The sequence below is a fragment of the Labeo rohita genome, unplaced genomic scaffold (genome assembly GCF_022985175.1).
Source record: "Labeo rohita strain BAU-BD-2019 unplaced genomic scaffold, IGBB_LRoh.1.0 scaffold_173, whole genome shotgun sequence".
Taxonomy (NCBI): Eukaryota; Metazoa; Chordata; class Actinopteri; order Cypriniformes; family Cyprinidae; genus Labeo; species Labeo rohita.
In genome coordinates this window covers 45,932-56,238 of record NW_026127923.1, presented here as the reverse complement: position 1 = coordinate 56,238, position 10,307 = coordinate 45,932, and the positions used below count along the sequence as shown (strand labels likewise).

General features: G+C 42.5%; 2 long non-coding RNA genes across 2 annotated transcripts in view; both read right to left on the bottom strand.

The window, feature by feature from the left end:
- Window positions 1-162: 162 nt before the first annotated feature.
- LOC127158836 (uncharacterized) overlaps window positions 163-10,307 on the bottom strand; it is a 10,748-nt gene continuing 603 nt past the window's right edge. The window contains exon 2 of the long non-coding RNA XR_007826287.1: window positions 163-250. This is a non-coding gene — a long non-coding RNA (uncharacterized LOC127158836). The remainder of the gene's footprint in view (window positions 251-10,307) is intronic.
- LOC127158837 (uncharacterized) lies at window positions 412-8,947 on the bottom strand. The gene is made up of 2 exons (XR_007826288.1): window positions 8,883-8,947; window positions 412-499 (listed from the first exon to the last, which is right to left on the bottom strand). It is a non-coding gene; the product is annotated as an uncharacterized LOC127158837 (long non-coding RNA).

Here is a 10,307-nt window from a genome sequence, read left to right as displayed (position 1 = left end):
TACCTGTTTATTTTGCACTGGTAAAACAATCTGATGAGGTATTTTGCACTGTCAAAATCATCCTAAACCTGTTTATTTTGCACTGGTAGGACAATCTGTTTATTTTGCACTGTAAAATCATCCTACCTGTTTATTTTGCACTGGTAGCACAATCTGATGAGGTATTTTGCACTGTCAAATCATCCTACCTGTTTATTTTGCACTGGTAGCACAATCTGATGAGGTATTTTGCACTGTCAAATCATCCTACCTGTTTATTTTGCACTGGTAGCACAATCTTTTGAGGTATTTTGCACTGTAAAATCATCCTACCTGTTTATTTTGCACTGGTAGGACAATCTGTTGAGGTATTTTGCACTGTCAAATCATCCTACCTGTTTTTTTTTGCACTGGTAGCACAATCTGATGAGGTATTTTGCACTGTCAAATCATCCTACCTGTTTATTTTGCACTGGTAGCACAATCTGATGAGGTATTTTGCACTGTAAAATCATCCTACCTGTTTATTTTGCACTGGTAGTAGGACAATCTGATGAGGTATTTTGCACTGTAAAATCATCCTACCTGTTTTTTTTGCACTGGTAGCACAATCTGATGAGGTATTTTGCACTGTAAAATCATCCTACCTGTTTATTTTGCACTGGTAGGACAATCTGATGAGGTATTTTGCACTGTCAAATCATCCTACCTGTTTATTTTGCACTGGTAGGACAATCTGATGAGGTATTTTGCACTGTCAAATCATCCTACCTGTTTATTTTGCACTGGTAGGACAATCTGATGAGGTATTTTGCACTGTCAAATCATCCTACCTGTTTATTTTGCACTGGTAGGACAATCTGATGAGGTATTTTGCACTGTAAAATCATCCTACCTGTTTTTTTTGCACTGTAAAATCATCCTACCTGTTTATTTTGCACTGGTAGGACAATCTGATGAGGTATTTTGCACTGTAAAATCATCCTATCTGACTGAGCACAATCTATTTTGCACTGTAAAATCATCCTACCTGTTTATTTTGCACTGGTAACACAATCTGATGAGGTATTTTGCACTGTCAAATCATCCTACCTGTTTATTTTGCACTGGTAGGACAATCTGATGAGGTATTTTGCACTGTAAAATCATCCTACCTGTTTATTTTGCACTGGTAGGACAATCTGATAAGGTATTTTGCACTGTAAAATCATCCTACCTGTTTATTTTGCACTGTCAAATCATCCTACCTGTTTATTTTACACTGGTAGGACAATCTGATGAGGTATTTTGCACTGTCAAATCATCCTACCTGTTTATTTTACACTGGTAGGACAATCTGATGAGGTATTTTGCACTGTCAAATCATCCTACCTGTTTTTTTTGCACTGGTAGCACAATCTGATGAGGTATTTTGCACTGTCAAATCATCCTACCTGTTTACCTGTTTATTTTGCACTGTCAAATCATCCTACCTGTTTATTAAAATGAAACAAATATGTTGAAGATTTTATCAATCTATGAGGTCGTAACTGCTTTTGTCCATAAAGATTAGTCATCCACTTCTTCATCCGTTAAATCCAAATCTTTAATATAATTAATGAAAGGACTCCATATGCTTTCAAATACATACTGTTTGGCCTTTAATATGTATGTTATCTTTTCTAATGGAAGGCTCGACAACATCTGTCTTATCCACTGATTAGTACTTGGTCTGTGCATCTTAGTCCATAACAGAGCTACACATTTTTTGGCATAAAGCACGCTGAGGTCTATAAATGCTTGTTCACTTCTACTATAATTATGTTTCTCTGGGTATAAGCCCAACAGAAAAAGCTTTGGGTCCAGTAAAATTTGTTTTGAAATTATCTTTTCAATTATGACTTTTACCTCTTCTCAAAATAATTGAATATTTCTGCATTGCCAAATACAGTGAAACAAACTTCCTCTAACTTCCATACATTTTGTGCATATGTCTGGTATGTTTTTATTATATCTGTTTAATTCAACCAGTGTTACATACATCCGCATTATCCATTTATACTGTATAAGTTTAAGGCGTGTATTTATAGACATTGTGTGAACTTTAGTACAAGCTCCTTTCCAATCTTCATCCGAAACTTCTAATTGGAAATCTTCCTTCCATGCATTCAACTTATATTGTGAATTCTCAGGTTAGTTAGTTGTTAGCAACTCATAAAATTCAGATATAATACCTTTTCTCAGATTATCTTTTATCATAATTTTTTCTAAAGATGAAAGTGGAGGTCTACTGAGAGCATTATCTTGACTTGCTTTAACGAAGCTTCTCAGCTGGTGGTATATGAAAAAATGTTTCCTATTAAGGCTGAATTTAAGCCTCAACTCCTCAAAAGACATATCAGAGTCTGTCAAATAAAGATCATTTTAAGTCCCTTTGATTCCCACAATTTGAATGTTGCATCCGCTCTTCCTGGTACAAAGAACTGATTCCCCCATATTGGACTATATTGATATAATGAATGTGAGTCTTTTAAGTAATTTTGTACATCATACCATATCTTTAACATATGTCTTACAATTGGGTTTTTAGTTCTTTTCCGTAATGTTTTTGCTGTATCCGAATATATATTTGAGGGAAGAGGTAGGGTTAGATTATGAGATTCAATGTGAAGACTCAACAAATCTGAAGGTGGCGGTAACGGAATATTTAGAAATAAAGTAGTTTGGGTAGTATGTTCATTTTTGAAATATGAATTCTCCCAATTACAGATACTGGTAGTGACATCCATCTATCAATTGACTCATTAATTTCTTCCATTAAAGGTTCATAGTTGGCATCAACAATGTTTTCCAGTCTTGGCAAAATCTGTACTCCCAAGTATTTAAACTGCTCAACAACATTAAACTGAATTACCTCTAAAATTGGATTTCTTCTTTCATTTGAATTTAGCAGTAATATAGAAGATTTTGTGTTATTTACCCTATAACCAGAGATATCACCAAATGTGTTAATTAGCTATAACACAGCCGGAAGTGATTTACTTAGTTTTGACATGAATAGAATGACATCGTCAGCATACAAGTATATTCTGTGTTCTGTCTGTCCTATTGTTATTCCACAGAATTGCTGATTTGAACGTACTCCAATTGCAAAAGTTTCAATTGCTAGTGTAAACAACAAAGGAGAGAGTGGGCAACCCTGTCGGCATCCTTTATTAATTTTTATTGGTTTTGAAATATTTCTATTAGTCAAGATTTCTGCAGTTGAGTTTTTGTATATTATTTTAACCCATTTTATGAAGTTATCTCCAAATCCAAATCTTTCTAAAACACTGAAAAGATAAGGCCATTCGACCCTATCAAAGGCCTTTTCGGCATCTAATGATAGGAGTGCTGTTGTCATGATCGGGGCTGTGGGTCTTCCCTCAGCCTCTCGAGGTCGCTGTTCCCCTTGCACTGCACTCCCTGATTGTTCACGTCTGTCTTGTCATTTGCACTGATTACACTCACAGCTGTTCACACTCTGGACTATTGTATAAGAACTCTCACTTCTCACTCCTGTTCAGGTCTGCATTGTCTATGGTCTTCGTGTGTGTTTCGGTTCGGTTTGGTTTTGTTCTGTGTTTCCAGTTTTGTTGTGCCGTGTTGGCCTTTTGGTTTATGTTTATTTGTGTTTTGTTTTATTAAATTATTCTTTCCCTGCATTTTGGACCCTGACCCCTTTTCTCTAGTACATCCACCGTGACAGAATGCAGACCTCAAAGATGGGTCCAGCGGGGAGGAATTTTTTCGGGAGGCGGCGTCCCCCCGTTTAGCGGCGGCGAGCGCCCGCTGGGGGCGGCGACCACCCGCTCTGTTCCAGATACGGCGGGGATGTCTTTTGAGGCGGCGTCGGCCGCTCGTTTTGAGTTTATCTACGCCTGTCTGGCGGGGATGGACACCTGTAGGGCCGAGGCTGCGCAGATGCGGCCCTGCTTTCTGGCGGGGCGGAGACGCTCTTCCGCGGGCAGGCGGCGGCATCCGCTATCTCCGTTCCTGACGCGGCGGCGACCGCTATCTCCGTTCCTGACGCAGCGGTGACCGCGCTCTCTGTTCCTGACGCGGCGGCGACCGCTCTCTCTGTCCCTGACGCGGCGGCGACCGCTCTCTCTGTTCCTGACGCGGCGGCGACCGCTCTCTCTGTTCCTGACGCGGCGGCGACCGCGCTCTCTGTTCCTGACGCGGCGGCGACCGCTCTCTCTGTCCCTGACGCGGCGGCGACCGCTCTCTCTGTCCCTGACGCGGCGGCGACCGCTCTCTCTGTTCCTGACGCGGCGGCGACCGCTCTCTCTGTTCCTGACGCGGCGGCGACCGCTCTCTCCGTTCCTGACGCGGCGGCGACCGCTATCTCTCCGTTCCGGACGCGGCGGCGACCGCTCTCTCCGTTCCGGACGCGGCGGCGACCGCTATCTCCTGTCCGGACGCGGCGGCGACCGCGCTCTCTGTTCCTGACGCGGCGGCGGCGACCGCTATCTCCTGTCCGGACGCGGCGGCGACCGCTCTCTCTGTTCCTGACGCGGCGGCGACCGCGCTCTCTCTGTTCCTGACGCGGCGGCGACCGCTCTCTCTGTTCCTGACGCGGCGGCGACCGCTATCTCTGTTCCAGACGCGGCGGTGACCGCTATCTCTGTTCCGGACGCGGCGGCGACCGCTATCTCCTGTCCGGACACGGCGGCGACCGCGCTCTCTGTTCCTGACGCGGCGGCGACCGCTATCTCCTGTCCGGACGCGGCGGCGACCGCTCTCTCTGTTCCTGACGCGGCGGTGACCGCGCTCTCTGTTCCGGACGCGGCCCTCACCGTGCCTTCTGTTCCGGACGCGGCGGCGACCGCGCTCTCTGTTCCGGACGCGGCGGTGACCGCTCTCTCTGTTCCGGACGCGGCGGCGACCGCTATCTCCTGTCCGACGCGCGGGCGGCGACCGCGCTCTCTGTTCCGGACACGGCGGTGACCGCTTTCTCTGTCCTGACGCGGCGGTGACCGCGCTCTCTGTTCCGGACGCGGCCCTCACCCTGTTCCGGACCGCGCTCTCTGTTCCTCCGGGACGCGGCCCTCACCGTGCCTTCTGTTCCGGACGCGGCCCTCACCGTGCCTTCTGTTCCGGGCGCGGCGGCCCGCGCTCTCTGTTCCTGACACGGCGGTGACCGCTTTCTCTGTTCCTGACGCGGCGGTGACCGCGCTCTCTGTTCCGGACGCGGCCCTCACCGTGCCTTCTGTTCCGGGCGCGGCGGTGGCCGCTCTCTCTGTTCCTGACACGGCGGTGGCTGCGCTGCACGGGCCTGGCCCGCCGTCCCTCCCCCTGAGTTGCCTTCCTCCGTACCTCCTCCCTCCAGACTTTGGGAACGTCTGGAAGCCGTTCCGTAGGGAGGGGGTACTGTCATGATCGGGGCTGTGGGTCTTCCCTCAGCCTCTCGAGGTCGCTGTTCCCCTTGCACTGCACTCCCCTGATTGTTCACGTCTGTCTTGTCATTTGCACTGATTACACTCACAGCTGTTCACACTCTGGACTATTGTATAAGAACTCTCACTTCTCACTCCTGTTCAGGTCTGCATTGTCTATGGTCTTCGTGTGTGTTTCGGTTCGGTTTGGTTTTTGTTCTGTGTTTCCAGTTTTGTTGTGCCGTGTTGGCCTTTTGGTTTATGTTTATTTGTGTTTTGTTTTATTAAATTATTCTTTCCCTGCATTTTGGACCCTGACCCCTTTTCTCTAGTACATCCACCGTGACAGCTGTATCTGACATTTCTTTGTTAGTATGAATAATGTTTAATACCTTTCTTACATTATTGAATCCCTGTCTTCCCATTATAAATCCATTTTGATCTTTATTAATAATATTTGGCAATAATTTTTGTAACCTTTTTGCCAAAAGTTTACATATTATCTTCAGGTCAGAATTTAACAAACTTATGGGTCTCATATTTTCACATTTGTTAGAGGGTTTACCTGGTTTTGGCAATAAGATAATTAGAGCACTATTCATAGAGGGTGGGATACTGCCTTTCTGAAATGCCTACAGAAACATTTCCATAAGTGGAGTTAGCAGTTTATTTTTAAATTTTTTATACACATCTATTCATACTTCATACTATCAATAGCATTCCCTATTTCTTCTTTGTTAATTTCCATCTCTAGATCTTCTTTGTGTTCACCTGGGAGATGAGGTATGGACAGTTCATCTAAAAACCTATTTAAATTTTGCGAATTAGTCTCATTTTTTGTATCATATAATTCTTTATAGTAACCTCTAAAGGCGCCAGTAATTTCTACAGGATACACTACAACCTCTCCATTTGTTATAACAGTTGTGATTGGTGTTTTAACCTCCAATTGTTTTGTCTGCCATGCTAGTAATTTACCCGATTTATCTCCTCGTTCAAAGAAAGATTGCTTTAGTCTCATAAGACTGGAGGCGGCTCTGAAAGCAGACAGCTTATCATATTCAGCCCTCAGAATTAGTAACTCACTTTGCATTTGTGGATCACTTCTCTCATAAACTTTTTCCTGAAGAGTCTTTATTTTATGTTCCAACTGTATTCTCTCCTCACATACCTTTTTTGACTTTGAGCCTGTGTAACTAATAATATGTCCTCTGAGGAAAGCTTTAAATGCTTCCCACCTTGTACATGCAGAAGTCTGTGTAGTATTAATTTAAAAAAACTCTTCTATCTGTTTTTCTATATATTTCACAAATTCTTCATCTTGTAACCATTTATGCTGAAAATGCCATCTAGCCGGGTCTTTTGTTAATTTTCTATCCACATATTCTATACAACATGGGCCGTGATCTGAGATCACGATATTATCATAGAAGCTGTTATGAATTTTGGACTGTAACTCTGAAGAAATTAAAAAATAATCTATTTGAGAATATGTCTTAAATACATTTGAGTAGCAAGAATAGGCTTTAGCATGTGGTTTCAGTTCTCTCCAAATATCCAACAGACTAAATTTATTGATTAAATGAAGAATAACTGTTCTACATTTATTATGTGACTGATCCACTCCTGTGGATCTATCCATACAGGGATTCAGTGTACAATTGAAATCCCCTGCTATCCTGCTAATGTTGAAAGAGTAAGAAACAAATCTACAAAATACTTAGGATCATCTGTATTGGGGCCATACAAGTTTACTAAATTAAAACTTTCTGATAATAGAGAACCTTGAATTATTAAATATCTCCCAAACTTATCTTTGAGTACTTGTTTCACTTGAAATGGGACTGTACCATGAATAAGGGTCATAACTCCTCTGGCCTGTGATGAGAATGATGTTGAGAATACACTACCCTGCCATCTTCTCCTCATCCTTATAACATCCTTTTCTAATAGGTGTGTTTCTTGTAGAAACACAATTTTGGAATCCATTTCCTTTAATTTATTCATGACTTGTTTAACTTTTCTAAGTTGTTGTAGACCTCTGCAGTTCCAAGAAACAAAATTAAGAGATACTCCTTGAGACACCTCTGACAAATGATAAAGATAGATTACCTTGCAATATAAAAATAAAAATACAGGGAAACATGGCAAACCTGGATGCTTGAACCCACATCCAACACACTGAACACGGACTACACTTTTCCCACTCCTGTGAGATCCCCCCTAAAAGGATCAGTCAAGCCAACCTTTGTTATCCTTTTAACTGAACACTCGCTGCTGCTCTATCTTATAACACTCATCTGCAACATATGCAGCACGTTTACTTTAAATCTATTCCACAAATTTCTTCTTCTTATTAACTTAAACATCACACGTGTCTGATACAGCCTAATCATGAAGTGTATATTTGAAAGTATTTTTTTTTCCATACCAGAGACTGGCTTCTGAACACTAATGCACGTTCAAAGTGCCATACTATTCAAATGTTCTACCGTTTATTTTAACTCGCACCAATGTCCTCCTGAATTTTCTTGATAAACTCCCGTGCTTCGGTTGGTGTTTTAAAACTACGGGTCTGTTCTTTGTAAGTTACCAACAGTCTGGCTGGGTGAATCACTCCGTGTCGGATCCCCAAGTTGCGCAGTTCCTGGCGGACTGGGTCGAATTGTTTCCTCAGTTGGTGTATTCCAGTGACCGCCTGTTTATCCTTGTAGTTCAGAAACCGCATTATCAGCATTCTCGGTGGCACCTTGGAGTCCTTCTCTGGAATCCACTTCTCCAAAAAGGAGCATGGATCCCGTCCCTCGGCACCTTCTGGCAGGCCTACCAGTCTCAAATTATTGAAGCGGGATCTGGTTTCCAAGTCCACGAGTTTATCTTCCAGAGACTTGTTTTTTGACTCCAACTTGTTTATTTTAGCTTGCAAGTGAGCAACGTCATCCTCTGCATTTGATATCCGCAAATCCGCCTGCGACACACGTTCATTGCAGTCATTCATTTCCTTCTTCATACTTTCTATCGCCACCATGATTCCATCAAATCTGGATGAAAACTCAGTTTTCATGGAGTTTATGGCAGCGAGTATTGCATCTGCCTTCACCCCTTCAAGTGTCCCTTCTCTACTGGTCTCATCCTCCGCCACATCTTCGTTACCGTTCTGTGTCTCACCGCAAACGCAATAATCAGTTAACTTCAGCTGCTTTGTCGATTTGCTCTTTTCTTTACTTAATTTGCCAGACCTCGACATTGTAGTATTCACATCAACACTATGCTACCACATTTTGTTGCAAATGGCAGTATTTTTAGTAGCAAATTATAGTAGTAAGACATAAGACAAGTATAGTAAGACAGAGCAGCATGAAGCATGTCTTCTCAGGTGGCCGCCATAACCGGAAAACCGTTAGGACAATCTGATGACGTATTTTGCACTGTAAAATCATCCTACCTGTTTTTCCTACCAGTGTAAAATAATCTGTTGAGGTATTTTGCACTGTCAAATCACCCTACCTGTTTATTTTGCACTGGTAGGACAATCTGTTGAGGTATTTTGCACTGTCTAATCATCCTACCTGTTTATTGTGCACTGAAAGACCATCTCCACTGGGATCACATACCTTGTTTTGCCCATATGCTGAACCTGATTGTCAGAGCTGCATTGAAGGAGGTCCAAGCAATATTGCAGAAGGTCAAGACAATAGTTGAATACTTCCATAGAGGTACAGTTGCTTCAGACAAACTCAAGGACACACAAAAACAGTTCCAGTTCCTGCCAATATCCAGTGATTTCGCACAGCCATTGAAGAGAAGTGGACCAACATTCCACAGGCCACTATCAACAACCTGATCAACTCTATGCGAAGAAGATGTGTTGCACTGTGTGAGGCAAATGGTGGCTCTTGTTATTATTTTGTATGTTCCTCTGTCAAAGTCTTGAAAAAAAAAAAAAAAGTATGATCCCACCAGTGTTGCCAGATCGGGTTGACGATTTCCAGCCCAAAAGCTCACCAAAACCCGCCCACTTCAACAAAAACCAGCCCAAAACTTTTACTGCCAAAATAATGTGATGGAATTTTATTGCCATGTCAATCAAGGTTGATAAGGACCATTTTTATCTCCTTAAAAAAATAAAGATGCCGAAATAAAATAAAGATAAATCAGTTTCACAGGAATATGGATCAAAACAGGGCAAATGCATTAAAGGGAGTCAGAAAATATGCTTAAAATGCCCAGAAATATTTTAATAATAATAATAACAAATATAGCTGCAAGCAGCAATTGCGGGCCCAAGCACAACAGAGGCAGAATGAGGAGCTAAGCATGGCAAGGACCAACAGACCGACTGTAACAATGAGTAACTAAAGTCATTTTAGGATAATATCAGTTGAAATGGCTGAAAAATCATAAATACAACCAATAATATAATTTAATGGCTTATCACTTTTGACCAATAGGTGGTGCTGTTTTCAAATTGATGTGATGTGTTCTGTGTGAGGTGAGAATGACACACACAAACTTTGGTGTCATTATGCCTAAGCTTTACAGAGATACAGCCTCAGAATTATTTTGGCATCAAGCCTAAAATCTGTAGTGGCGCTGTACGAAAACGGTTTACTCTATCGACACGAAATCCATAACTTTGAGTCAGGACAGTCCAAAGATGATCTGACTCCATTTTGGTGAAAATCCAATCAACGGTCTAGGAGAAGTACCAACAAGTAGGTTTTGTACATTAATCAAAATGGCGGAAAGGAAGTTCGGCCAAGTACGGTATAATTGGTATGTATGTTGTCGGCATGACCCAAGGAATATTTTGAGACCAGTTTTATTACATTAGGCTAATGCAATCACAAGTTATTAGCATTTTTGAAAATTTCATTATTAATGTTTAATGAATGGTGTATTACTTCTGACCAGCAGGTGGCGCTGTTACCG